Here is a 25,937-nt window from a genome sequence, read left to right as displayed (position 1 = left end):
AGCCAAACAGCAATGAAAAACTAAGGAAATAAGACTAACGATTGGGCCGAAATCAGTCTTTGCTTTAAAAAATAAAGGAATTCGTCCACAAACAACAGAATTTATATGAGAGGTTCTAACAACTGAAGCTGATTCCACTTTTTTTTTTTTTTTTTTATAATCCAGAAAACGTAGAGTCTGCTTAAATTCGGAAAAAAATCTCACATCCTTTAATTATGGACAAAAATAGCAACTTATGTTCAATTAATTGTATACAATGAGCGGTTTACAAACTATCTTGTTTTTAAGCATGAAATAACTACTAAATGGTTGATATGCCGTCAAACACATGTGAAACCAACGAATTGTATACAATTGCATTATAAGATTGCAAAATTAATTAACGAGAAAAAAAAAGAAAAAAAAAAGAAAAAGAAAAAAGAATTTGCTTAAAAAGAAAAAAATGCGGAAAATGGGGTGAGGACGAGAACCTTACCCATTCATAAAACCTTTCTGGATTTGATAGATGAGGAGGCAGAGTTTATCAAATAACTAGAAACTTCGAGGGTTTCATTTCAAGATTTGGAGACTCGCGTTAAAAGGGAATGACAACAATGACAACAAAATCAAAAAAGGATTGAAAAAAAAAAAAAAAATTTGAGTTTCGTGTTAACTATGAATTTAGATACGACATCACGCCCCAATAAAAACTGTCTTTTTATCTTGTCACATTTATGCTTGAAATAGTATTTTCGTTGGTCTGTCACGCTTAAATTTCAAACAGCATTTTCATTACCAAACATTAACCCGACGTAGTAATATAGGTCAAGAAGAAGAAAGAAGCAACCTTAGTAAAAGTTACTGTCTCCAATGAGACGGAGTTAAACAGAGCTGAGAGGGAAAAGATAATGAATTACCAAGGTCTTATATGTATGACAATGATATAAAAAGAAACTGGAATCTTAGGAAGATCTCCATCATTCCAGTAATCATAGAAGCAACCGGACTTGTGAAAAAGAAATTCAAAAACAATCTGGCGAATATACTCCGTGAACCAAGTGTAAGAGAGGTACAATAATTGCAATTAAAGAGACAGTTAAATTCTTTTAAAAATATCTATCAGTTGCAGTGTCTGGAATATCGATTGCTTGTGTAGCATCCGGTAGGATGCACCATGTCTAGCAAAAACAAAATAAGAAAATTGAAACGAAATAAATAAATAAATAATAGACAGATTGACCATGCATATCATATTTGAGATGCGTCGACACTTTTACCGTTGTTCGGCCAGACTTTAATTTGAAGTCAAATTGTCGTCGGTCTGTCACGCTCAAATTTGAAATAACATTTTATTTTGTTTGTGTTGCTTAAAATTGAAATAGAAATTCGGTTAAGTTTGCAATAAGATTTTATTTGGTCCGTCGCTTTAACTGACTAGACATACAGATTGGGTTAGCGTGTTTTAATCGTGCTCGGCTCTTATTATTGGCAGGTAGTATCTTTTGAACTTTGCCCCTATCATCTAAATAATAAAAAAAAGGGTCGTCAATTTAAATTAAGAACTGCCTTCAAATATTTCCTGGTGAAGATGAGCCTTCAATTAAGAAACTGATCTTATTTGAGAAGGAGACGTTTATTCAATAGAATCTGCGCATTTGCTTGGATTTTTTCCCCCATTTTCTTGTTAATACCAGTTAATGACAAGGTGATTGTTACTGTTGTCGAGACGTCGGGGATTAAGGTTAGAGTGCTCGGAGGGGGTGGGGAATGTAATTGACAGGGTCTTCTCCTTCTGTGCAACCCGAACACCTTGCTCTGCTTCTTGTCAGTTGACTAAACAGAGAAAGGAAATCCCATCCCTCCTTTCCTTCGGATAGACGAATGTCGAATAAAAGCTTGAGCTTTCAAATTTTCTTGTTTGCAAAATGTGCAAAATTCAGTTTCGATTTTTTTTCTTAATTCTTAACCAGAATCTTTGGGGATGTGGACGTTCTCTTGATACCCCCCCCCCCTATCTGCTCGTTCACATCCCAACGCCTTTACTTAAAGTTGGCAAACAAAATAAATTATATGGATGCTGCCTCAGCCTCTTATCAATGAAATTATGCAGACGCAAATGAAAAAGCTCAACGCGTACTTAGCGCAATTTACAAAACACGTAACGAGTTAAAAAAAACAAAACAAAAAAACTCACGTGAAATTCAAATTATGGTACTGGCTTCGTAAAACTACTGCCTTAGGTAATGTTTATTCTGCCTAGTCCATTTTGTCAACTAATCATGTTTCTGTGTAGAAGTCAACTTAAAAACACCATAAAATTTTAATAGTATATTGACTTAATTTCTTTTAATTCAGTTATTTTCAATTTTAGTATAGCTATGGCGGAGGTAGGCGTTCTCTAGAGTGCTAACCTAGTTTCTTTTATTTATCTTTCAATACAAAGTTATTGTTTTCTTTGTGCTGCAATTTACAGTCCTGCCCTGTCTCTTTCTTTATAAACATAACCCGGGTCAGTTGAGGGTTGGGGCCCAGATGCTTAGAGGGCAATTCTTTAAAAATACAAAAAAAAAAAAAAAAAAAAAAAAAAAAATGCAAGTCTAGAAAACATGACCTGTCGATGACCTTGAAGGTCAAGAGAACATTGTTCGGCTTTCATCTTTCTTTCATTAAAATCACAAAGAAATTTCAAAGCTTGGGAAAAATTCCTTTCATTTTTTTTTTGAAACCTTTCAAAAAATAGAAAAAACAAAGACACTAGGATGGAATTTACTTTAAAGCAAGAAAAAAAAAAAAAAAAAAATAGAAAAAAAAGGGTAAAAATATGCATTTTACAAAATTCTAATAAAAATGATTTTCTCCGGCTCCTGTAAAAATTCTATTAAATTAAAATGAAATATCTACCTGCCTCTCCATATGGGAAAGTTTCACACAAGATCAGTTTACCGTGAATGTCTTCTTTTAATGGTCAAGGCTATAAGCTAGTTTTCAACTCTTCCCAACGAATCGTTTCGTTTTTCTCTTGCATGGCATATCAATCCTTTTGGAGTTATTTGTTACTGACCCGCGCCCCTCCCCCGAGAGGGGTTAGATGTTACACAGGGTTAGATACATATTTTGGGATTGACCATTACTGAACGCACGTAGACATTAATGGCCGTTAATAGTTCATTTACTTAGAAGAATAGCCCCCCCCTCCCCTTGGCACAAACCTTAACCTGTATTTATTTTTTTTCAAAGAGATTATTTTCTTGAGTTATTTAATATTGTTGTAGAGAAAATACTGAATCCCGTCCTTATGCAATTAACTGCCCAGGGTAGAATATCAATTTCTTAGTGGATATATTACAGTTAATGGCATTTTTAAATGAAATTCAAGTGAAACAAATAGTTGTAATGGTTGTGACCTGCTTAGTCGTAAATGTGACGATACAGCAAAATAATGGATCTCTGGGCAGAGTTTTGTTTTCAGGCTTGTGGCGAAGTTCTCTGGAATATACACATTAATGGATGGAGAATCTGGTGTTCATATAAAAAAATAAAAAAAGCAAAAAATGTTGATTAAAAACTGGCGAACCGATCAGCAAAAAATCAAATCAAAAACAGAACTGTTCCTAAGACGCATCCATGCCATTTATGCATTCAGCCCTGGAAATGCTATTTGAAATCTAATCATATTCAGTTTAATATCCGTTTTACTCGCTGGCATGTGTTGGACGGCTCTTAGAAATTGGCTTACAAAACTAATGTATTTTTCGCCAGATCATAATTTATCCCTTGTTCAAGTTCATCCTCATCACCTCCTTCCATGTTTCCTTGACCTTTCCTGTGAACTGCACTTGCTATCTCAACTGTTCTACATCTACTAACTTAATAACCCATCTATTCTTTAAATATGTCTATACCACCAGCGTTTACTCTTCTGCACAATCTCTATACTATCTAAGTTTAATCTTCCTCGGAAATCATTAAATCTAAACCCGTCTTCCGAACTCGTATTACACATTCATGGTATTAACATTTTTCTTCTTTTAGGTATATTTGTGCTTGATGTATTTCAAATTATATCAATATAAAAGTAGAATAGATCTGCCAGAACTTGAGCGACATCAGAAAGTCAGATCTAATCGATATTAAATGAGCATTTCTGAAATCTATCATAAACTTGGAAAGGATTTAACAAAAAGAAAAGCTAACAAAAATCCAGAAGCTACTCTACCCACTCCTAACTCGTGTAATCACACCTGCACCTGATCCACCTCAGTTATCACCAAGGAAATACATTTTCTGACCATCCTCAAGCTTTACTATCCAAATATACTTTCTTCACATCTAATTTCTCCTGTCTTTTTTGTTTTACACTTCTTGCATATAAACTGTTAGTCGTCTCTCAACCAAGGAGTACTTGGCAATTCTCGTGCACACAATGCTTACAAGTAGCACAAAAAAATGAAGTTGCATCCGACTCCTTTTCCATAAATTGAGCAGAGAAAAGTTTCTCTTTTCAGAGAACTTTCCAACACAACAACGACTGATCATAGTTTTTAGTCTTGGTAACATTCACTATCAGACCTTTATCGTTCATAGTATTCATATTGGTGTTTAACTTTACAGACTTTACACCGTTGCACCAAATCGCTAGTATAAAACATCTTTCCGGGACAACTTATACTAAAATTCTTGAACAATCTTTCCAAGACACAAACGAAAATAGACTTTGCATAGAACACTCATATACTACAACTTTAACATTAAAACAATCATACTAGTATAAGCTTCTTCTTGCACTCGAATGACATTGTTAACTTCAATAGATTTGTCATCCAGATATATGTTTCCCATATCTGAGCTCCCATCCTTCTCCGTTGTCTTGCATACAAACTGATTATAATCTCTCGACCTACAATTCCACAGCATTTCGTGTACGCGATGCTTACAACGAGCGCACAAAAAATCCAGTTTTGCCAGATTCCCTCTTTCAAAAACTGTGAGAAACATTCCTCTTTCTGTAATCTTTTCAATACTACAACCACTGATCATCCGACGGAGCTTTTTACAGAAAGATGCGGATGCACGTAAACAGATGCAGTCAGAATTAAAGAAAAGATAATGGTAACTGGGGAATTCAACGAACGTGCATTTCTTGGGACAAAAACCCCGAATACTTTATTTGTGACTCATGATAGGCGATTTGGGAATTTCTAATCAAGTCCCTGAAGAATTTCCTTTCCATTGCAAAAGTGTCGGATAAAGTCAGAGTTCTCGGAATTGTTTTAAGTCAAATAAAAAAAATGGATAGGGAAAGAAAACGAAGCCGTTTTCAGAAGAGAAAAAAATCAATTGGAAAATATTGTATTGGAACTTATTTCTAAAGGGAAAAATCAACAGAGGAAAATCCGTTTTTCAGTAAAACAAAATCCATAAATCCTTTCGGATTTCTTAAACACATTCCTAATCATAATGTGTGTGTGTGTGCGCGCACACACACACACACACACAAAGAAAGTCAGACGAATAAGACAGAGGAATAAGATATTTAATTGGAGGAGAAATTGAAGATCGGAAAGCATGCAAAAAATATCGTGGTTGGGATAGCAGACTATTTTAAAGGGTGCTACCTCATATATGCTTACTAGAAAAACGTCACACGTTTGGTCACCCACTTATTATGGCTTTTGTTTTCTTAAACAACGAATTAAATAGTATTAATGCATATGGGGATATTCGATATTTTTGTAATGGACTATTCCAATATTTTTTTCCTTACTACATTTGATTATTAACGAACAGATAAGAAGAGAAAGAGAGAGAGAGAGAGAGAGAGAGAGAGAGAGAGAGAGTGTAGTAGGGAAGAAAGGAGACCACAGTGTGGGGAAGAGCCGAGAGAGGGAGAGTGGTGGGGAAGAGATGAGAGAGGAAGAGTGGTGGGGAAGAGATGAGAGAGGAAGAGTGGTGGGGAAGAGAGGAGAGAGGAAGAGTGGTGGGGAAGAGAGGAGAGAGGAAGAGTGGTGGGGAAGAGAGGAGAGAGGAAGAGTGATGGGGAAGAGAGGAGAGAGGAAGAGTGGTGGGGAAGAGAGGAGAGAGGAAGAGTGGTGGGGAAGAGAGGAGAGAGAAAGAGTGGTGGGGAAAAGAGGAGAGAGAAAGAGTGGTGGGGAAGAGAGGAGAGAGAAAGAGTGGTGGGGAAGAGAGGAGAGAGAAGAGTGGTGGGGAAGAGAGGAGAGAGGAAGAGTGGTGGGGAAGAGAGGAGAGAGGAAGAGTGGTGGGGAAGAGAGGAGAGAGGAAGAGTGGTGGGGAAGAGAGGAGAGAGGAAGAGTGGTGGGGAAGAGAGGAGAGAGGTAGAGTGGTGGGGAAGATATAGAGACATACAACCTATAGAAGAATAAGAGCAAAAAATAAAACATATGAGAGAGGGCGAAAGTGATAGACAGAAACTTAATAAGAGATGACATAATTGATGAGATCAGATCGTCTGTAATGAAGCGCTCGGTTTTATTTGTCTAGGAATTATGCCACTCCTGTGTCGACTTTTACGAATCTATTTTCCAGACTTTTCATGAATCCTCAAAAAAGAACTGTATGGGATAACGGGTTGGGAATCGCTTTTATTCGAAGTTACTGAGCCCCTACCCCATCAATCTGAAGGAGAGGGGGGCAATTGAAATTGATTATCTTACACATCATCCGCAAAAATTTTTCTCGTACTCAAAACATGTTCCTGTCGCGATGAAAAACCGAACGCCTTAAAACAAACAAACCACACAAACGGCAGTAAGGAAAAAATCATAACTTTATGCCATTTTGCGATTAATGACGAAAGACATAAATTCAGGTTCCTTTTTAGGCAGAGGTTGGGGGACATCTTTTTTTCTGGTTTTGACTGTGACTTATTCGTATAGACGAGAAGTTGACAACCTTTTCAACTTAATGGACTACTTAGTGCTTGGCCTTTTTGGTCAAGATCAAAGTGTAGTATCTGTTCCGGCAGATGCTGCAAGCTATGACTAGCAAAGACCAGATGTGGGGACAACCCCACATGCCTGACCTTTAACCAGCTCCCATTTCCCACCTCTTGAGAGCTGGTCCCCTTTTTCCCTTCCCCCTCCCTTCACTCCTCACATTAAAAATCGGCCTTGTGCCTAATTTGCTCGGTGGGGGAGCAAATAAATACCATCTGTTCCGGCAGATACTGCAAGCAAAGACCATATGTGGGGGCGACCCCACATATAAGACCTTGGTCAATGTAGGGGCAACCCTTCATACCAATTGTCACTATCCAGCTCCCCTACTCCCCGGGGAGTTGGTCCCCATTTCCCCTTAACTCCTCACATTAAAAATCGGCCTTGTGCCTAATTTGCTCAGTGGGGGAGCAAATAAATACCATCTGTTCCGGCAGATACTGCAAGCTATGACTAGCTATGACTAGCAAAGACCAGATGTGGGGGCGACCCCACATGCCTGACCTTTAACCAGCTCCCATTTCCCACCTCTCGGGAGCTGGTCCCCTTTTCCCCTTCCCCCTCCCTTCACTCCTCACATTAAAAATCGGCCTTGTGCCTAATTTGCTCGGTGGGGGAGCAAATAAATACCATCTGTTCCAGCAGATACTGCAAGCTATGACTAGCAAAGACCAGATGTGGGGGCAACCCCACATGCCTGACCTTTAACCAGCTCTCATTTCCCACCTCTCGGGAGCTGGTCCCCCCTTTCCCTTCCCCCTCCCTACACTCCTCACATTAAAAATTGGCCTTGTGCCTAATTTGCTCGGTGGGGGAGCAAATAAATACCATCTGTTCCGGCAGATGCTGCACTTAAGATAATTTGTACCAGTCAATGGAGGGGAAACCCTCTATACTGGGACAATTATTATTTTTGGTAACCAGAGTGACCCCTTTTAGGGGAGCTGGTTTTTACCTCACATTAAAAACGGCCTTGTGCCTAATTTGCTCAGTGGGGGAGCAAATAAACACCATCTGTTCCGGCAGATACTGCAAGCTATGACTAGCTAGGACTAGCTAGGACTAGCAAAGACCAGATATGGGGGCAACCCCACATGCCTGACCATTAACCAGCTCCCATTTCCCACCTCTCGGGAGCTGGTCCCCTTTTTTCCCTTCCCCCTCCCTTCACTCCTCACATTAAAAATCGGCCTTGTGCCTAATTTGCTCGGTGGGGGAGCAAATAAATACCATCTGTTCTTCAGATGCTGCACTTCCATTTCTTGTTCTCTTTCGGTGGAGGATCAGTCCTTCACGACTGAGACAATTTTTATTTTTGTACCTTTTCTCCACGTTAAAAAACGACCCTGGTGTCTAACTCTGTCCCGTGGGGAGGCATAGTAAATAGGTACTTAAATGCATACTTTTATCTTTTTTTTTTTTTTTAATTTAGCGACCAATAATATGAATATAGAATTAAAAAAAAAGGAAAGCATAAATAGTACATCCGTTGCTCTATAATAAAGACCAATGTGTGCATATATTAGGTACCGGCCAAAATGGTGAAAAAAATAGGGGGGGCATCGTTTTGAAAGCCCCTTTGTCAGAACTTTTTTAATAGGTTTCACTCTACTTTTTTATTGTATTTGAAAGATTAAAGACTAAAGTTAATTTCCAAAAGGGGGAGGGGGGTTGTATTCGTGAAAAAAAAAGTTATGAAAAATGTTTTCACGGCGACACAGCGAGCTAATAAATTCAGCTAAATTTGGAAGTTAAGTAAATTCATTGCAAAAATCCTTTGAAAGATTTTCTTCTTTTCTGGGTCTACTTCAAAGAAAATTAGTAAAGTTCTAAGATATTAAATAAGAAAAAACAAGACACCTTGTTTGTACAAAAAATAGCTTAATAAGCTCTCAAAAGCGAGAGATTCTGTGAATCTCTCGCTTTTGAGGGCTAATTAAGCTAATCGCTTTTGGTGGCTAATTAAGCTATTAAGCAGAATCACAACAAAATGGAAATCGTGTAAACATGGATTATACGGAAGCCCAAAATGTCAGAAAGTCGAAAGGTTATTTGAAAATGACGTCAGGTAGTTAAAAGGAGGCAGGGGTGCTAGTTTTCTCCCCCCCCCAGCCGTGCATCCGTACATTCCTATCGTGAACGTTTGTATAATTTTTACCATTTTGTAAATTTAATTATTTTTCTATATTCCTACTTTTAAATTAAAATTTTATTTTTAAAGATTATGTTACGCCGAAAGTTTCACATTCATGCAAGCAAGGAAAATATTAGAATCTTACATCTAAAAATTATGCGAAACCTGTAATCTACAAAAAAGAAAGTAGAAATATTTTTTGCAATTATAATTTATTTTGCAATTATAATTTTTTGCGTGAAAATATTAAATAAACAATGCTTAATTCAATGATAATATCGGTAGTTAAAGAAATTAATTTTTCTTCCAGTTATATCCAATTCATTAATACGGACGTTAGGGGATTTTTCCTAATTTTCCTGTAAAAATTAAATATATACTTTGGGTTTATATTACTATACACAGATTCGAAAAAGTTGTCAAAAAATGTTATCAAAGGCAAGATAAGTTACTTTTCTACTTAACTTGATACTTTTTTTAGTGTTGTTATTTAATGTAACATGTTTAGTCAGCTCAAAAAACATGCAGTTTACCGATCCACTCGAAAATTTAAAAAGGCGCCCGACTCTCTCTTGAACACTCTAGGTTTGGGAAAATGAGTTAAAAATAAGAAACTATACAAAATACCGTCAGAAACCCACCAAAAATATATCCATACTCCTATGAATTCGTTTTTCTTTCGTGTGTATTGATATTCATATTAAAAAAAAATCTCTTTTCTATTTATTTAAAAAGAAAATACAACTTTATTATATATGGGTCGTGGAATTGCATTCACTAGCAAAAGATCTAGCTAATTTGCATATTCTTTTAAACATTCATTTTAATTAATTCCCTATTAGCTGCTTCGGTTTTCTGATGGGATAATCATATTTAGTTAACTATTACATGTAATTATATTCATGCAGATATTCTACATAATTTATACTTGCATAATATTTGCGTAAAAAGTTTATAGTAAACACAAAATTGTTTTCATATATATTTATGTATACGTATATATTTTTGTTTAACAAATTTTGCCTACCAAATTCCTAGAGTCTACAGACATGAAACTTCATATATAAGGTATTTGAATCCATGCAAAACTTTATATCTGGGTCTTAGCCCGGAAAAATCGGTGCAAAAGTGTGAAAATGAAATAAAAAATGAAATTTGCCAAGTGAAGGTCGAACGCCGGCATTACGAATACATAACGTAGTAGCTATTGGTTCATGTTTTAATTTTTAGCCTTGCAGTAAATATGTTTTAATAGTCCAGTCATTGACGGCAGAGGCAAAATAAATCGTGAGCTGAACGTTTTGGTTTCGATTCTCAGTGGTGTCGCATGAGTCATTTTTTTTATACTTTTTAAATCATTACTATATATTGCATCCAATCTATTTATCTATCTATAAAAGTGAAAATGCCTATCTGTCTTTTCTCTATGGTAGTTAAGGAAGACTATTATACAGAAAGGCATTACTTTACATATTCACACTTTTTAATATATACATATGTACATAACCTTATGAACAGTACATAGGGCCCGAGCAAAGCCGGGCGGAACTGCTAGTATATCTATAAAAGTGAACATGTCTGTGTGTGTCTGTGTGTATTTCCCTATGCAATAACTCTGTCAATTTTCAGTCTACAGACTCAAAATTTGATATACAGGATACTGAGATTTGGGAAAATCTGTGTAATCTGTTTTCGGCCAGAAATTTGGCTATTATGGGGTCAAAGTTCAACGGTTTGACCTTTGAGAACTCTACCAAACTCCTCCGCCAATTTTGGGTATAGACAATTGAAATTTTAGATATAGGTTCCTTAGACATGAGTCTAACTTAATAACTTGATTTGAACCCAAAACAATAAATGTTAAGAGGTCAAAGTTAAATAAAGTGGACTTTTTTCTTTTGCTCAACATACACCTCCAAACACCCGCGCAACGCCGGGCTGAAATGCTAATAATTAAAAAAAAAAAAATGGGAAAAATTGAGGTAACGATTCAGTTGTTTATCTACGGATACACAGCTTGGAAAAGAGCAGACAGTTTTGCCCTCCCACCCTACTCACCCCATCTCTCTAAAAATCTTCAGAGAAAAATAAAGAAATTCTTACTTGTGTGCATTCATAAATATTCTAATTAAATAAGCTTTTCAACAAAAAAAGAAAAGAAATTATTACACTTATAGTGATTCGTAATTTGGTGAAAATCAGCGCTATTCATGTTTACATTTTCAACGAGAAATTTTTTCATACTGAAAATTGCATTTTTGATTTATTATGCATTTTTTGTTATAAAAAATATTACATTTTAAAAAAATCGGTATCTTATGAGTTTTATTCACTAATAATCGTTGAAATAGTATTAAAAAAAACCCTGATAATTTTCTTTCCAGAGATTTATAATTATTTATTTATAATATTATTTATGTCTTTTTTCAACATTTTTCACTGTAACTTTTTTTAACATGTACGAGAGGCGTGCAATAAGTAATGCCCCTGACCCACTTCCAGTTGTCTGATCTAGCTAAAATTTTGCATATGCAAAGATTTATATCGCTATGGGTTATGTGGCAAATAACAGCTCTGAACTAATTGTGGTTTCTGTTTTACAGGTGTTTGAACCGAGTCAGGTATGAAATGAAGCCTGTTGAATGTCGAGCAGTGATCCAGTTTTTGTATTTGAAAGGACGCACACCACAGGAGACTTTTGATGAAATGAAAGAAACTTATGGTGATAATACCCCATCATATGACCTTCAAAAACGCTGGCAGCTGGCATCGTGAATTCAAACATGGCCGGAAGTCTGTGGAAACAGCTCCCAGACCTGGTCGCCCCTCCCCTCTGCCATTGATGAGGCATCTGTCCGTCAAATTGAGGCTGCCATTTTGGAAGATCGGCGCATTACTATTCGCCAAATAGCCCAAGATGTCAATATTAGTACAGCGTCTGTGGAAACTATCATTCATGACTATTTGCATATGCATAAGGTGTTTGCCAGATGGATTCCCAGGTTGCTCACACCATTCCAGAAGTGAGAACGCGTTGAGTGCTCGAGGATGAATTTGGAGATGTGCCAAGAAGATGAGTCAAAGTTTTTCAAAAGACTGATTACACAGGATGAAACTTGGGTTCATCACTATGATCCAGAGACCAAAGCCCAGTCAATGCAGTGGAAGCACTTGGACTCACCACCTCCAAAGAAGGCAAGGGTGCAGCCCTCTGCTGACAAGGTCATGCTCACAGTCTTCTGGGACCAGGATGAAGTAGTGATGACAGATTTCCTGGCAAAGGGTACCACAATTACAGGAGCCTATTATGCTTCACTTTTGAGGAAATTAAGGGAAGCTATCAAAATCAAGAGGCGAGGCAAGTTCAGCAAAGTTACCCTCCTCCTGCAGGACAACGCTCCGGTCCACAACTTGCATGTTGCCAGATCAGAAGCATGGGCATGTGGTTATGAAATCCTTCCCCATCCTCTCTACTCTCCTGGCCTTGCACCCTCTGACTTTCATTTCTTCCCAGCCATGAAGTTGTTTCTGAAAGAAAAGTGTTTCCCAGATGATGCAGCCTTGATTTCTGAGGTCACATCGTGGTTGGAGGACCAACCTGGGGTGTTCTACAAAAACGGTCTCCAGAGCTGCATCAAACGATGGGAGAAATGCATAACTCTGGGTGGTTCCTATGTAGAGAAAGACTCATAACTGTGCCAAGTTTCGTTGCTCTACTACTATGGGAAGTGGGTCAGGGGCATTACTTATTGCACGCCCCTCGTAAATATACATTTTTTTTCCTTTTAGAGATGAACTTTGGTCTATTATCTTTCAAACACAATCAAAATGTAGATGTAAACTAAAAAAATTATGATAAGCTTCTTTTAAAAAGCATTAGGGATCTTTTTTTTCCAGTTATTTTTTACCGTACCTAGTATTAATATATTAATCTAGTATTAATATATTAATCTAGTATTAATATAATAAACTTAAAACATGTTTTTCAAGCTGCCGAATAATATGTAAAATTTTATAACCATTTTTTATGTAAACATTTGTATAGTTTATTAAACGCAGTTGCATTTCAATAATACCACCTCTTCAGAGCCCAATAAGTTTCACAAATGTTTATATATGTATGTTAGGCATTTATAGTTATATGCGTAGGATTCACGACTAAACTAATCAACCGATCCTTATGAATTTTAGAATATAGCTGCCAGGCATAAGGAGTTCAAGCGTGTGCTATATTTAGTTTAATTTAGCGTTACGCAAAAGCGGATAAAAAGGTGGTGAAAGCCTTTCATGAAAAATTCAGGGCAACATTGAATTTTCTCGTTCACATGCCTCTATGCCTAATTCAATATAAATAATTGCACACTAAAATAATCCAATAGAATATCAGTGTTTCTATTCGAATTAACGATTTTCAGTAATCAAATAAAAGTGGAATATTTAATTGATATTTATTTTTCAATTAAATAATTATTTCAGTAAATTTTAATTGGAAACCTTATATTTAGTTGATATTTATTTTTCAATTAAATAATTATTTCAGTAAATTTTAATTGGAAACCTTATATTTATTTGATATTTATTTTTCAATTAAATAATTATTTCAGTAAATTTTAATTGGAAACCTTATATTTATTTGATATTTATTTTTCAATTAAATAATTATTTCAGTAAATTTTAATTGGAAAACTTTTTCATGAAAAAAGATTTTATGTGACTTTTTTGTTTTAATTGTGACCGTTTGAGACAAGAGATACAGTCTATTAATATTAGTCCACGGTCAGAAATTCTGAAGAGCGGGAAAATTCAATATCATCCAATTCAAATAGTTCCAATTTTTGTGTGACATCAATTAATAAATATCCCTAAATTTCAGTTTCTTGAAAATATTTAAAAACGATTTTTAAAAGGTATCATATAAGCGAAACTTACCATGTGAAAATTCAAATATTTAAAATATTACTTGAATTTGCACCAACGTCAGCTAATGATAATTTGCAAGATGGCAACCAACAATCTGATGGTCTTACAAGATAATCACATCACAATAGTTAATTCCTCACTTCAAACAATATAATTTAATTATTCACTCAAAATAATATGAATTTAATTTAAAGACAAAGTTAGTTAACCATATTACATTTAAACAAACAAGTCTGAAATGTGTGCGGATTTAATGGAAGAAAAATGGTAGAAATTGATATTTTAAACTGTCAATTCGAAAATATTTCCTGGTTTGAATTAATGTTAATGTAAGACAGTTCTTTGTGACCCTAAACAAAAATAAAAATAGCAATTTTTGAAGGTGCTACCATACTAAAAGGAACCTTGTAATTGATAAGCTTTCTGTTTTTCATGTGTCTTTAAACATATCCTTCGAACTCATCTTACGCGAGACATCTGTTTTTGTACTTAGTCTGGAGATGGGATTAAAGGAGGGCCGTGAGAATGAGTGGGGCGCATTTCATCTAGCCTGAATCATCTTACAAATTGCTCAGTTGGGATTTTTAATCCATTTCAACTGAAAAGAAAAAAAAATGAATAGTCAATTTCGCAATTGGTGATCGTTAACGTTTCAGAATATAATGGAAGCTGATAAGACAGCTGAAAAAGTTCAGATTTATATTTTATTAATAGAACATAATACGTTATGGAATATTACTTTTCCTTCCACTATTAATGATGCCGTCTATTCATTATTACTGGGGGTGCTTTGAATGAGGGCACAGTGTTTTTCTACCATGATTACCTCTTATCGGTAAGAATCGTTGTTGAGAATCATTTACTTATCCCGTATGAATCAGATGATTATAGTTGGTATTTGTTCCCCCTAACTTTTCTAGTTAGAACTATTTCTAGAAAGACATTGAGCATTTACAGAAAGGACCACGTGAAGGTTGCCAACATATCTAAGTTAAATGTTTCTGTGGAAAGAACTTGATTCGAATTTCGCACATACAGGTTGTCAGTTCGTGTCATTTAATCACCGTCACCTTCCATTATTGAGGGTGATAATCGTGGTCGAGTTCAGAACACACACACACACACACGATCCGACCATTGGCGTCAAGAGACTCTTCCGCCCGTGAACACCGTTAAGATCGGAACCAATCTTTATATGAATAAATGCAAAAATGTTTCTTTGGAGTTTACAACAACGAAATGTTTATTATTTAAAAGTTTGGTTTAAAATATTTTTAGTAGAAAACTTTGAAGCGACAGAGAGCTTTCGAATCTAGTCAATATACATATTAGGGGTGTACCGATTAATCGTCAGGTAATCGGTAATTTACCTAATCGGTCACTGCCAATTAATCGGTAATCGACCGATTTGCCGATTAATAAGCCAATTAATTACTTTTCTCTTTCCTATTAAATTTAAACCAATTCATCAATGCCAAACGATTCAGAAAGCTTTGAAACATTAAAACAGTAACTACTAATTTAACTTAAACATTTGTTAAGTGTCTGGCCATTATTATAGTAATTTTATTTAATAAAAATAAAATTACAAAATACAAAGTACAAGGCCCATTTTTTTAAATGAATATAATTAAACAATTAGATAAGAAAAAAAAATTATAAACCAACTACAAAGTACAAATTATAATTCTTTAAGTGAACAACTATAAACTGAAGTTCTGCACCTGCTGCTGCTCTACTTCCTTTTATAGTCTTGCTCTCTGCCTCCTCTGCTCTCATAGTCCCCTCAGCATTTAAAGTTGAATACTTTTAAGTTGTAATGTAGAAACACGAGTTTATCCATTCTCAGGACACACCCTGTTTCTCGTAGGTTCATACACATTAACATTTGTACTTAAGAGCCTCTCACTCTCCACAGATGAAGGTGGTGCGCTTAAATATTTTGAAGCAAGTTTACTCAGCAGTGGTAATTTATTCTGTGCCTTCTTCTACCACTTTGTGAGTAGTTGTAAAGCTATGTGATGGTCAAGTTTTTTTGTGTATTTAAGCATAAGGAATTTACTCCGTTTAAGCTTAGATCAATCAAATATACAAACAAGGAATTATAAGAAAGAAAAAGACTTAATTATTAATCCTGAATTTTCAAAGATAGACTCTTCATCAGCGGATAAACATGATTAAAAACATATCACTGATTATAAATTTGAAAATATATAAAGCAGATTTTTTGCACACTAAAAGATATTTTCAATAGAATTAAATAGAAAAAAAAACAGAGTCAAAGTAAAAAAATCAATCCATCAATCAATTGTCGGTGAAGGCGCTTTGATCGCTTTGAATTCATAGCAGCGTGTAATCATGTGTTTCTTTTGTATTTACCCTGCTGAAACAGCATACGCATCAGATTTTCCACCCATTTTTTTTATTTGCTTGTGACAGTTATTATATACGGACTCCGACAAATGAGTCACTCAATCTGTCTACAGAGCTTGCCAAGAAGACTGAATTCCAATCTCTGCCTACCCACCCCCGTAAAACATGCACAGCAAAAACATGTCCAGCTGTAGCCAATGTAAAGAATTTCTTTTTCGTCCTCCGTGTACCTGGAGCTAAACCAAATTGACACGAACATAATTTTTTTTACCAAAGAACACAATTTGCGAGGCTGCTTCTCAACTGAATACACCATAACCGTTTTCAAGTCCAATATAAAAAATTCTTAAATAACCAAATTCGACCCCAACTTCAACCATCGTCCCCAATCATTGAAGTGTTTATTTTCTATCCCCATGAAAAAAAAAAAAAACACAACACAATCCTTATCCTCGACTGGCCTTTGGGCGTTAATAAACGGTAACAGATTAGTAGAAAAAAGTCTAATTGGCATGTACTTGTAAGATGTGGCACAACGCAAAAGCATTACCCTTTCTCGACCTCGCGTATCAAAAAGACATTCTATCCTGGTGCAGAAATAACCGCGAATGGACCAGTCGGTACTCATTGTTAGAGATGTTTTAGACAACCGTTAATGAACCAACCCCTACCGAAGAAGGAGGTTAAGGTTATGTACAATATTGAAAATATGCATAAACTGAAATGAGCGTAATAGTTAAATGAAACTAATCATGTAATAAGAAACCATAAAAATGAGTAATTAATCAAAGGACATTTTCAAAAGAATATGCAAATTAACCTTTGTGAAGTCGCTCATATATCCATGACTGAGTATATGTAGTTAGTTTTAATAAGTTTTAAATAGTAAAAGGAGGCTTTTAATATCAATCTCAGTGCAACATAAAAACTCAACTTTATACGTGTGTGTGTGTGTGTATATATATATATATATATATATATATATATATATATATATATACACACACACACACACACACACACACACACACACACACACACAACGCCTACTTTAACGTCTAACAAATCAGAGTCCTGGTTGTATACGCATTCGCTGTTCATTCAGCCAATGAAAATATTCTCATTGAAACAGATCTTGACATAAAGAATATATTTATTACGTCAAATCTGTAAACTTGCCATAATAATATTTATATAGTAATCCAGGTAAGGTTTCTATCAACAGGGTATACATGCAGAAATATGTATTGTGTTTATATAATAAGCTGGTGGTCCCAGATAGCCCTAGGTTGCCAGAATGATGTGAACAGTACCAGTTATTTTCAAGAGGTAACCCATTAAGCATTAACCAAGATAAACTCCGCGTAACTTTAATTATATTATAGGAACTGTCGTGATTATAGACACAAAAATCCAGCTAACTCGTGGGCGACCTAAAAGCTCCATTTTCAATGGATACTTTACAGAGACGTAGGGAAGGGCGCAACTCATTTCTCTAAGACTACTTCATTTACCCAAATGCTTAAACCTAAAATGCTACGTGTTTAGCAAGGGGCATAAAGTACTATTTTTTTTGTTTGGTATGACTTGGCTAAGAACTGAACCTCGCTCTCACGACCCATTAGTGTACGTTTGAACGAACTACATTTTGTAAAAAGAAAGAAATATATTTATTTAATTAAAATGGAGGAAAAATGTTCTCAATGTTGACAATTGTCAAATAAACACAAAGGATTTTTTTGTAAGGAAAGGATTCACACGCAGAATATTTTCCTTGTTACGACAAAACTTGTCCGTGGCTTAAAATTAATTCAATTTCCCATCAGGAAAAACGATTCTTTGGAAAATGAAAACTTAAAACCGCGCTAACAATAAAGACGGGCATTTTTAAACACTTTTATTTCGGCAGTATTTTTTAAATTTAACTTTTTCCATGCGTATTTATTTGCATGTTTATTTTAAGACAGACGTTTTATTAAAAAAGCTGGAAATTCCCAAGCACGAATGATAATAGCGACGAAAAATATTTCGCCATTTTTTCCTTTCCCAATCGTTTCCGAAAATTATCGACATATTTTGGCGATTATTGTAGCTTAAAGGAGTGAAATTGGTGGTCCCGACATCGTTATTAATTTTGCTTGGGGGAGGGGGGGGCGGGGAATAATTTATTCCGTGCAAAGAATGAAAACCACAAATAAACACACAGCTGCATAATATTTCTTAAAGAAGGAAAAATAAATAAATAAAATAAACATTGAATTGGATGAGACACGTGCGCTGAAAAGAAAAGTTTTATTTAATATGGCGGATTTATTGCTATGCGATTTTTGGGACTTTTGTGTATTTTTCGGAATTTATGAAAGGAGAATTGATAATTTGTATTATATGGACTAGTCATCATCTTGGATGTTATTCTAACAAGGCTTCGGCCGATGTAATTTCCGACCCTCTTTAGGTGCGTCTTGTCGAACTCGGGAATCTGTACGGAATTTCATAAAAATTAGTTATAAGTGATAGTTTTCTGGAAGTTGAACGTTCACGCCTCAATACGGACAATACTAAGAATATGATTACGAATTACTTAGGACTTCTATCCGATCATGGCTAACAGAATTACACCAAGCTAACCCCAATAATTAAATAAAGCCTTTTGTTCTAAATTTTGTACATAGTTCCGAGTTCAGCTAGACGCATCCAAAAAGATGGAGAAGTTACATCAAGCGAAACGTTATGAGAATAATAACAAAGATAAGTATAATAGTCCGGATGATACCAAGTTTGAATATTTGTTTCGTAGACGATTTTTTTTTCTTGGAGAAACGAAAACTGTGTTATTGTATTATTTGAACTACTATTCTCAGCTTCGTTGTTTAGGTACATCTTTGGAACGCAGGGATAATTATGTTGAAATCGGGAATTTATAGGGAATTTCCAGACCTTTATTTAATCAATGAGGTTCTCGTCCCGTTAGCTTTCATCATGTAGATGGAAGTAATTATTTTTATTACTAGTATCGCCTGTAGTAAGAATTGAACCTTCAACTCCCCAGAAAACTCTTGCTTAGAACTATTACATAACACCTTTATGTGTGTGCACAATTCGAGAGCATGTATTTGGTCAAACGACAGGAAGAAAGATGACATTTTCCGTACAAATAAATGATTTCAAATTAAAAAACAAAACAAAACAAAACTATTTTCATTAAACATTAAAATATCTACATCCCAATAATCGTGTATTGTTGCTTTGCAGCAAATGACCACTGAAATTCTATATATTTTTTTTGTTGTATAATACTTCGAATCAGCAACTCCTGGTGTTATACAATGCAACAACACCGTCGGTGTTATACGCTATTTAGATATCCAGTCCATAAATACAGATCACCTCTAACACTGATTAAATTTCATTTCTTTCTAGGTAGGGTCGTGTTTAACAGAGCTCTGGAAAAAATCCAGGAGTCACCATCAGGATCCGTCGACCTGTGGTAGTCTATGCCTTTGTATGTGACAAGCAAAGACGTGTCAAGTACGGAGCTGCAAACCAATGGAGATAAAGTGATAATGTTGCTTCTGTATCATTTCGCAGTAGCGGTGGCGTGGCGAAATCCTGCAGGTTTACGAATAGATGTGACTAACGTGGGAGACTTCATGAAGACCAGGTAATCTTGAGGCACGATTTTAGTGAGCTATATGAAAAAAAAAAAAGCCCAACAATAATCAACATTATATATGGTTAAATACAACATTTTTAATTAAATTTAGTAACTATTCAGAAATGACCAAATGCAAAGTTTTCCCCAAGACTTATTACAGTTAGTATTTCTTCCTCTACCACAGTGGGAATATGTGACACAGTCGGGAGGTGGATATTGAAAAAAAAAAAAAAAAAAAAAAAAAAAAACCATCAACGGCCACGAGAAAACCCAGGAAAAAAAAATCTGGACAACCCCATTGGCATTTCTATGTAGGGGCAATTTAGTCAATTAACAGTAAACTAATCGCTTCTTAAAGAGGAAAGATAAAATCTATTAGGGTGGATCGATGTAAGTCTAAAATATAATTTAATTAAAAAAAAAAAACAAAAACACAGAAAAAATTTTTTGTGTACGTACCCGTCACGCAATATGTCATATTCCAAAAATTATGTAAATTGATCAGGTAATGTTTTTTTTTTTATAAAAAACAATTTTCTTACGATTTATAACAAGTTTAATAGTAAATCGTAGCCATTATAAGGCTGATTTTGTTCATAGTAGTTCGAATTAACTTCGGATCAAGACAACGTTATCGCTTACTCATAAAAATTGATGTTCTTAGGTAAAAATCAAAGAACAAACAACTTGATCAATTTGTGTGATTTTTGGAATATGACATACTCGTTTTGTGACGGGTACGTACATAAAAGATTTTTCTTTATTTTTTATTGTAATTAGGTTAAACTCTGACTTGCACCAGTGTATATCCTAGTACTGCACAGATTCGAACCTCAACCCGACAGATCACCCGGCTAAAATGACTCAGAGTGTCATACTGACTGTCACGGATACAGCTACAGCTACACGTATAACACATGGTGTTACATTTTCCCGTCAGCACTTAAACATCCACTAAGTTCTAGTTGGTAGTCCACCCGATACAATCTTTAATCTCTGTTATCGCACCCTCCCCACTACGGAAAAAACAAAAAGAAACCGACATTTCTTCATAAAAATGTTTGAGAATTTTCCGTCGATGCGTGCGACTCTGGCAGAATGCGTGAGACTGAATCGGCTGTTTTCCCTTCTTTTTCAGGACAAAAAGTCGGAATCGTTTTAACTTTCTAACAAAAACGTCAACGCACCCAAGTTAAATTCAGTTCGCACATATGAAAACAAATCCAGACCAACACATTAGTGATGTTTAGCAAAGTAACTCATGAAAAACACACACATTTTAATATACATTACTTTTTATAAAATTATTTTGCATAGTCTTAAGCTTTTAATTTTCTAATAAAAAAAAATAGTAAATATAGTTGGTTTACACTAAAAAGAATAAACAAACAACAACAAAAACAAAGAACACAATATGCGAATTAATAAACCTTCAAATGTTAGTCATATAGACATAAACGATTATATAATACAGCTGTTAGCCTCCTATGGAGACTGAAGTCAGTGGCGGGCTGGCCACTCAGGCATTTGGGCAATGTCTGGTGGGCCAGTGGCCGGTGGTACCCGTTAATCCGCAAAATTGTGATATATAGAATATATCCTAGAACCTGTAAGACGAGTTGCTACTTTAGGCCTATTTTAGTGAGATGGGCCGCTCTGTAGGTAATTTTAGTGAGATGGGCCGCTCTGTAGATAACGCCCGGGCCGTTTTAAAGCTCCAGTCCGCCCCTGACTGAAGTTAATATTTTAATCTCACTACCAGCGCGATAAAATGGATCGACTTCCTATATAACGCGTAACAGAAATATTCGTGGGGTATATATATTATTTTAATGGGAATTCATTATTGAGATGAGTATTATTTACATAAATTTATTTATTGCGGACTATTATTCTCATCTTTATTAGTTGTTGAATCTCTGCGGTTCCAGATCAGCATTGTCTGAAGAGAGCGGTTTCAATCCTACCCAAAGCCGGCCAGGGGCTTACTTGGCCAAAACGTGGTGAGACGACAAAGGAATAATTGGCCGAAACGTCGTGAAACAGCAACTAATAAAGATGAGAATAATAGTCCACAATAAATAAATTAATAGAAATATTCGTCTGCAAATATTTTAAAATGCATTTACATGGACGAAAATATTCACATAAAAAAGAAAGGCTACAACTAATTGTTTACACAAATGCAACGTCATTCTTTCACGTGTTATTGAAACAGGATTTCTGTTATTTGGTTGAAAAAAAAAGAAAGAAAGAAATAAAAAGGCCAAGGAGTTGACGAAAATTTCCAATCCTTCAAATATAAATAAAATCATGCCTCTAGGAAAAATAGTCTTATGAAACGCGAGGAATTTAAAAATCAAATTACTGATACATTTCTACACCTTATCAAGAACCCTCAGAAGTTCACCAACGCAAATATAACAGCAATACTTCATACATGGTTTGATAGTAGGTTTGTAGAGATAGAGACTATCCTCAGGTGTGAGAATATGTTTGTTGTTTTTGTAATGTTTTTCATTATTTTCATCTGTGTCACGCTGATATCTTTTTTCTTTTGAATGATTGACGTTTGTTATGACTAGGGATATGACAACAGCATATTTTTTCATTGTTTTGACTCTTGAGTGTGTATCCGTTGATATCTTATATGCTTTTATATAGAGTGATGTGGTTCTCGGTTGATTAACTGCATCTAATTGTGTCGGATATATACTCGAGAGTCAAAACAATGATAAGAATATGCTGTTGTCATAGTCCTAGTTATGACCTTCCATTTCTTGTAATAAATAATTTTACAAAGAATTCTTCATAAGTTTCAGTTTCGATTGTAGCCAAAGGAACTCAAGTTATATAAATATATACATATATTTTTTCTTCATAAGTTTTGGTTTCGATTTAATTTGAAGCACTCAAGTCATATCGATATATATTTTTTTATTTTTAAAAACACAACTTTATAAAATATAAGAATCGATAAAAAATTGACTCTATGATTATATATACGAAATCTGCATGAATTAAAATATCATATTTAAGCTTATTTTACAATCGGGCTACACCGGGCGTCCCTGCTAGCTTAGATAAATTCTTTTGCAGTTTTAATAAAAAAAAAAACAACAAAAAACAAAAAAGAACTACAATAATATCAGAGCGTCTCCATTTACGCTGAACATCCACAGAATACTAACATCAATATATCACATATTGAAAGAGTATACTGTGGAATTTCCACTGGCCCCGCTAGTTATGATAAATGCTTTAAAAAAAATTCATTTGAAACTATTTGGAATATTTTAAGTAAAATAGTGCAGAGAATAAATGTGGTATTGTAGTGATTCAAGGATTCTGCTTAGTGGCAGGAGACCATCATCCCAGGCAATATCTCCTTTTGGAGGGGCTATTCGTTTATGGTTTTAGACGCCCTTACCAGGGAATACCGACAGGTCTGATCACGTCAAATATACTATCCGTCTAGACTGCCCACTATTTGGAGAAAGCTGTATCCCAATTTCCATGTTAAATTAATCTTTAATGTTCTGATCATTTCTTGAAAGTTATTCAGAATACGAACCATGCTGAAATAACATTTAGAAACTCATTCTTAACATGGGGGAGGGGATGGCGTTTTGTAACTATTCTGTACTTTTACCTTATAAATTAATAAAAAAAAGATCAGTAAAAATTGAACTTGAAAATCATATCTAAAAAAACAGCACGGTCCGCGTAAGTATTCATTTTTTTGTCGATTAATAAAGAAGAAATCCTTCTAGACAGAGTCAATTTTATCCGAATTTAGTGTTTTTTTTTTTTTTTTTTTTTTTTTGCGGAAGTTGGATTTTCTCTACATTAAAAACTGACTTTGCGTTTAAATGACCTCGCGGGGAGGCAAGTAAATAACACCATACGGAAGGGGGATGCGGGTAAACTACTTCCCCAATTATGACCGAAGAAACTTTTTTTTTTTTTTTTTTTTTTGCGAGGGCGTCAGTCACGTTTATGTTGAGGTAAGAAAAAGGTCAGTTGAGAAAATTGATCCGATCGTCCCTGGCCTTGCATAGGATTAGCAAATCAGTCACGTATTGTTAACGAATTCCCCGATAGAAAAATGCAGATTTAACGGAAAGAAAAGCAAAAATGAAAGAAGAAAGAAATAGATCGGAAGATGGCGGCGACGGTGGTGGTGGTGGTGGTGGTGGTAGGGAGAAAGTTTGAACTTAAAAATCTAGGGCAAAAGGTTTATTTTTTAGACATATACCAGGTTGAGGAAGGATTCTACTCAGTCCTAGGAGGTATACACTCCCAAGCTTGGTCAGTTCATTGTGAATCGCCCGAGGAGCTCCTACCGAGGAATGTCGATGGTACTGATCAGGCATTTCTTGTAGGCCGGAGTGCACATTCTCTAGTACGCTGCCCTTTCAAAACTCAACTTAACCTTGTGTCTCGCCTCCTTACTAGGAAATAAGCAAAACACAGGAGTTTTCTCAAAGAATATTGTCATCTAGATACTATTAAAAATTAAAATGTAATGTAAACAAACATCTTGCTTCTCAACTCTGAATCCAGGTTACTCCTATAAATCTGACCCCAGTGGAACCTTACGCTACAATGATAAGATGCCTTGTTTGGAGCCAATAAACAAAATAAAAAAGAAAGAGGACATGAGGGAAGATCCATGAAAGAAAGAAGTTTTAAAAGATGTTACAGATTATTTTTAATCTAGTTTCGTATACATTATCCCGAGTAACGTTGAATAGACCTGCTAGTAGTTAATATATATATATATATATATATATATATATATATATATATATATAATTATTTTTTTACTATTATATATATATATATATATATATATATATATATATATATATATATATATATATATATATATAAATCCCCGAAACAGTGTTTCATGGTAAACAACTGATGATCCCTTAAAAAATAAGTTATTACTGGTACTATAGTGAATTCCAGAGAGCAAGTTGATGCAGTGATTGCAGGCGATTGAATGACTTACTGACTAAATAGTTTTCTAACGAATGATAATTTTTTTGTATAGTTTTAAAGGTTAAAAACTTCCAAAACTATATATATATATATATATATATATATATATATATATATATATATATATATATATATATATTAGCAGGCCACCAAGCGTTGTCCGGTCAATATGATAATTTAATTCATGCAGATTACGTATTTATTATTATAGAGACAATTCTCTATCAATTATTATATTGAATGTAATATACGGTAGTGAGATCAAAACTATATATATAACTTGGGTGTTATCAGCTAGAATCGCAACCAAAACATACACCTCCCCACCCTCAATTCCTTAGCCACTGGGTCATGCCCATATATATATATATATATATTTAAAAGATGAAATTCCCCGCTCGTCGAAGACAAGATTCAAGCAAGCTAGCAAGCAAGGAAGGACACCTGGATAGTCCAGAGGTTTATAATTATATAGATAAATATATATTATCATCAGGTTATTATATTTGTTTATTTTTTACATAAATGTGATTGCAAGAATTAATAGTGGATAGAATGACTTCAATGAATTCTTCAATTACTAACCAACAGAGCGTTACCGTTATCGACCAAGGGAAGAGTCTATCAGGCATTTACATTCCGTTTCATAACGAATGGAGGTAAAACCTGGCCAACAAGGGTTGAGGCATACGTTGCATGAAGAGACATGGTACGAGAATAATATGATAAATGTGTAATACGAGTGTTAAAGACTAATTACTCCAGAGGAAGATTAAATATTATATATTATAGAGAAATATGTAGACCGCGATGGTATGGTCACATTGGAAGAATGGATGAGAGGTTTGGGGTTAGATGTAGAACAGTTAAGGTAGTAAATTCAGTTCAAAGGGGAAGGCCAAGAGAAACAAGA

At 35.0% G+C, this 25,937-nt stretch overlaps 1 protein-coding gene across 1 annotated transcript in view; it reads right to left on the bottom strand.

The window, feature by feature from the left end:
• LOC145247407 (protein O-mannosyl-transferase TMTC2-like) overlaps positions 1-25,937 on the bottom strand; it is a 210,250-nt gene that overhangs the window by 158,028 nt on the left and 26,285 nt on the right. The gene's annotated exons all lie outside the window — the stretch shown is intronic.

Source organism: Euprymna scolopes, chromosome 25 (assembly GCF_053919585.1).
Source record: "Euprymna scolopes isolate OS-2025 chromosome 25, ASM5391958v1, whole genome shotgun sequence".
NCBI lineage: Eukaryota > Metazoa > Mollusca > Cephalopoda > Sepiida > Sepiolidae > Euprymna > Euprymna scolopes.
This window is presented reverse-complemented; position numbering and strand designations above follow the sequence as displayed.